Consider the following 5,135-nt stretch of genomic DNA (forward strand, 5'->3'; position numbering starts at 1 on the left):
ATCCCCACCGTCAAGCATGGTGGTGGCAACATCATGCTTTGGGGGTGCTTTTCAGCCAAGGGGACGGGACAACTCCATCGTATTGAGGGGAGGATGGAGGGGGCCATGTATCGTGGAATTCTGGACCAACATCTCCTTCCCTCAGTGAGAGAGCTGAAGATGGGTCGAGGATGGGTGTTTCAGCACGACAACGAAACTAAGCACACCGCCAAAGCAACAAAAGAGTGGCTGAAGAAGAAGCACATCAAGGTTCTGGAGTGGCCTAGCCAGTCTCCAGACCTGAATCCAATTGAAAATCTTTGGAGGGAGCTTAAAATTCGAGTTGCCAGGCGACAACCTCGGAACCTGAATGATTTGGAGGCTGTCTGCAGGGAGGAGTGGGCCAACATCCCTGCCGAAATGTGCACAAACCTTGTCACCAACTATAAAAACCGTTTGACATCTGTGCTGGCCAATAATGGCTTTTCTACAAAATAGGGGGTCAAATACTTGTTTTTCCTCATCAGATGGTCATCAATTTTTATAAATTCATATGATGTGATTTTCTGGAATTTTCTTTGGGATTCTGTCTTTCACTGTTAGAATGTACATATGATTAAAATTATAGATCGTTGCATTCTTTGTAAGTGGGCAAACCTGCAAAATCAGCAAGGGGTCAAATACTTATTTCCCCCACTGTACATACGCTGAACGATTTCAAAGCTGGAATTGTGAAAAATTACACAGCAGATTCACTAAATTGTACTTTGGGAGATGCATGTTTTACAGAGAGTGATGAGTTACTTGATGCCAAACTCATTAACCCATATTGTGTTCCTGTAGACCTTAAAACATTTGTCGTTGAAAATTTAAAATCTAACATAATATAATGCAGTGCAGCTGTCAGCCATTCTGTGCTGCTTTCAGATATGCTTCTTCTCATGTAATATCATACCCAAACACTAGCTGTAAACTTAAAGAATGGAAAGAAGAAGCAAGCATGAAATTTAGGAGCCCTAACAGTTTGCTTGGGCAGTGATGCATCTCTGTTAATTGCTGTGCAATTCAATGATATTATAACCCCTCTTACACATTTCCCTTGTTCTTTGCTGCAGAATGACGCCATTGAACCAAGAAGAGCCTGCGAACTGACCTCAGCGAAGACCCTGAAAACCTCATAAGGGAGTCCCTTGTAAGTATTTTACTCTTCGGAGACTGATAATTTGATCGCTGTGTGTACTATTTGTAGCTGTTTGTAAACAAACTAATGTGACCAAACTCTTTGCAATGTACATGTCACCCAGTGCAGCGGTGTGACTCATTAATTTTTTGGGCAAACACACAATACACAGTTAGTAGGGGTGGGAATCTCACGATTTGATTATGGTTCAGAGGGCAGCGATGCGATTACAAAATGATTCTCGAAGCATCTTTTTTTTCCCTTTGTGATTTCTGGCATTTAGTTATTATATATATAATATATTTTAAAATGCTTCGACACAAATTGTTTGCATCGATGCTTCGTTTAATCTATGTAACTATAGAGCACAGTGTTTCGCAGGGACATTTATTACTGTCACACATCGCGTTTACGCTGTGAACACCACGTGATTATGATGGAGCTGTGGAGGAAGAGAGAGAAAACAGCGAGTGACAAAAAAGAAAGTATGGGATTATTTCAAGTTAAAGAAAACAACTCTGTAATCTTACCGTCTGTCCACCGTAAAACCAAACTTATGTCGCCAAGGCAACAGCACAACGGCGCCTTATCAGAAAGCCCCTATGTTGTGCCAGCGGGCCACAGACAAGGTAACAGTAACAGCAACTTTAGCATTTAACTGAAATCATGATTGATTGTTGAGTTGAAGCCAAAATAAGCCGCAGATCTCAGCTGAAAATGTGCACACGTGCGTTTGTTGTTCTCCTCTTTGGGCCGTGAGTTGTAACCTCACAGTCAGGAGTTAACTGGCTGTCGAGGAGCTGCAGCTTGTAACACACCTGCAGCTGTCTCTGTAGCTCAGACAATCCCTGCTACATGCGTGTGCTAATCCATCCTTTCACCCAGATTCATTGTCTTTATAACTTTTATCTTTATAATAACAAACAACAGCTGTTTCGTGTGCAGGATCGCTCATTTCCTGTTTCACATTTCACGTGTGTTTTCTTGATAAAAGTGGTTTGGAAACCAGCGTCGGGTGCCGTAGCCGCTGTCACGATCAGTCACGTAGTGTGAACGCCACAACAACTTCAAGACTGCCGTCATATTACGGCAAGTTGTGTGAACTGCACGGCCATCGGCCGACGCTGAAAGTTGTGTAGTCTGGACGAGCCTGTAGTACAACTTGTATAGCACTCGGGTGATGTTTGTGTTTGTAAAGCAGCTGTCTGGTTGTTGGTCTGATGTTTGCTGTATGACACACTATGAATTTCCGAAATTACTAATACATATCTATCACCTATAAACGTGCACAGCTGATCTTGTTACGGGGGGCACCGCTGCCAAGCAAAAGTACTTCTTAAATGACGCATTGATGAATCGTAGAAATAATCTGTCGAAGCTTCGAATACTAAAATCATCGTTAGCTGCAGCCCTACATACAGCGATAGACTGTGTGAGCTTTAGACAGGCACCAAATGAATGTGCAAATTTTAAGTTGGTGTTGGTGTGATATATTTAGCATGACATGTTGATTTCAACAAGTAGTGCTGTTCTTGAAAATGTCCGTTCCTAAGCTAAATGTGGTGCACTTTTGGAATTTTTCTTTGCATTGTCAATGTAATAAAACTCTGTACACTGTAGGAGCATTTCCTACATGGCATATAACACTGATTTACTGTTAACATATAGATGGTTCTTCTGGTTATGCTAATTAGAAATGCTCTTCATTGCAAAAATTCAGTTTTTTTTTTTCCAGTCAGTCAAATCTATTTTACTACAACTAAAACTGTAAAATTCTAAGATAATTTCAATTAATTTCAATTAATCTAGGAGTTTTAATAAAATGTGTACAATTTAGCGTCAAACAAGTTGAGATTTTAAACATTTGTGACAGTTAAGCTGATGTTTATGATAGAGTTGAAAGATAAAACTGGCAATTTTCTATAATTTTCAAATTGTTGACAAATCCTACGAAAGACCAAAAGCAACAATGAATTTACCATTTAACAAGTAAATTCTTTAGTAAGTTTCCAAAGCCTGATATGTCTTATTCCTTTGTGCCAAAGAATCCCATTGTTGTTGGTTTGGTTTTGATAGAATTTGTTGACAATATGAAGAACATAGAAAATCACCAGCCTCAGAGGTAGCCGTCTTAGGGAAGAGTGAATTGGGACCCATTTTCAATTTATTTCCTCTTTTGTGAACATTGTAAAACATTGTGAAGAAGATGGAAAATGTGGATTGATATGCTGATACTAATCAGTCTTTATAGGTATCCATTATTTTAAGTACTCAACTACACTGTGTGGAAATTGTTGACATAATCAGGTTTATTAAGTCCATTTAAAATGTCTAGCATCATACAAAGTCCAGTTTAGTTGGCATTACCAAATGCAGTTGAGTAAGGGATGTCCAGCAGTTAAGTTAGATTTACGTAAGTGAGTTAAGTCAGTATACAACCAAGATGGTGCCGCAGATGGCCGCCTCGGGATTATGCTCCATAGTGCTTTTTGTGTTAATTAACGCTGTTTTCTGCCGTCCCTCTCTGGTAACTTTCACCAGAGAAGAGCTCTTAAACATTGGACTTTCAACTGCTCATACTATTCCACCGCTCTTTATTGACCCTGGAACTTTCCCGGAGTTACTAGTTGGAGGAGCGGCAGCTCTGTTTGGGATCCTTTGGAAACGGCGCAGGGGAAAACGTGCAGGCGCGCTGGTTAAGCTGAGACAGCGGGGATTTCGTACTGCGCTCCCTTCAATGCACCTGGCGAATGTCCGCTCTCCTCAACAGAACTAACTCGGACTTCTGCAGCTTAGCTGTGAACCAGGGTTTGTCATTGTTATAACTCACCCTGGTCCGTGTTGGAATGCAGCTGTCCTCACAGAAGCTGATGTAGGACGTCACAGACTCTGTATACTCATCCGGACTGTTGGGAGCAGTCCTGAAAACATCCTAGTCAGTGCAGTCCAAGCACGCCTGGAGATTCTCTACAGCTGCACTGGTCCACTGCTTTGATGTCCTCACCACAGGTTTATAGATTTTTAGTTGTTGTCTGTATGCAGGAATCAACCATGAACCATGGCGTGGTCAGAGTGTCCCAGTGGAGCTTGAGGGACGGCATGATAGGTACTGCTTACTGTGGTGTAGCAGTGATCCAAAGTGTTCCCCTCTCTGGTTGGAAACTTTATGAATTGTCTGTATTTGGGGAGTTCATGGCTGAGGTTTCCTTTGTTAAAGTTACCAAGAACAATAACTAAGGAGTCCGGGAATGTCTGCTCTACCCACAGTATCTGAGCGGCCAGCTTACGCTGTTCCTCCTGCACGTTGGCCTGCGGTGCGATCTAAACACCGAGCAGAAAGTAGCTAGCAAACTCTAGCTAGGGAGTAGAATGGCTTACAATGTATCGATAAATATTCCAGGTCATGAGAACAGTGTTGCTGAATCACTGTCAAATCGTTACACCAGCCACTGTTAATGTAAAAACAGACACCTCCAACTTTTGTTTTGCCAGAGAGTTCCATGTCGCGGTCCGCTCTAGACTTAAAAGCCAGCCAGCTGCAGCGCGGAGTCCGCTGTTGATCCAGACAGCCACGTCTCGGTGAAGCACAGAACAAAAGATGAATAAAAGTCTCTATTTTTCCCCACCAGTAGCCAAAGTTCGTCCATTTTATTGCACAGTGAGAAATATTCCCGGTAGCGGCGTGCGGTGTCCTCTTCGGCGTAGTCGGACCTTCTCCCCCTCCTCCAGCGTCTCACCGCATGAACAGCGGAAAGTGAAGCCTTGACCAGAATGTCCAATAATCCACTGATGACACAAGAAAAGTTGGAATTAAATCCACTAGCGTTGTTCCCCTGATGTTTATGAGCTCTTCTCTGGTGAAAGGGCTCCGGGTATCACAGCAGAATGCAAAGTTAATAAACGTAAACAAAACAAACAGAGAGCACCAAAATACCACGGCTGCCCTGAGTGGCATTCATGTTGGTTGCACATAAGT

The 5,135-nt window shown here is 42.4% G+C and overlaps 1 protein-coding gene across 10 annotated transcripts in view; it reads left to right on the plus strand.

Annotated features, from left to right (window-relative positions):
* LOC123976171 (CMP-N-acetylneuraminate-beta-galactosamide-alpha-2,3-sialyltransferase 1-like) overlaps positions 1–5,135 on the plus strand; it is a 58,080-nt gene that overhangs the window by 7,577 nt on the left and 45,368 nt on the right. For 6 of the 10 annotated variants that reach the window (XM_046058085.1, XM_046058086.1, XM_046058079.1 and 3 more), the window contains exon 1: positions 609–1,171. The exons of 2 other annotated variants lie outside the window; for them this stretch is intronic. The gene's annotated coding sequence lies outside the window, so the exon portion shown is untranslated. Of the gene's footprint in view, positions 1–608; positions 1,172–1,700; positions 1,789–5,135 lie in introns of those variants that run through there. 2 more of the 10 variants (XM_046058080.1, XM_046058081.1) reach the window with 2 other exon arrangements.

The sequence above is a fragment of the Micropterus dolomieu genome, linkage group LG09, assembly GCF_021292245.1.
Source record: "Micropterus dolomieu isolate WLL.071019.BEF.003 ecotype Adirondacks linkage group LG09, ASM2129224v1, whole genome shotgun sequence".
NCBI classification, from domain to species: domain Eukaryota; kingdom Metazoa; phylum Chordata; class Actinopteri; order Centrarchiformes; family Centrarchidae; genus Micropterus; species Micropterus dolomieu.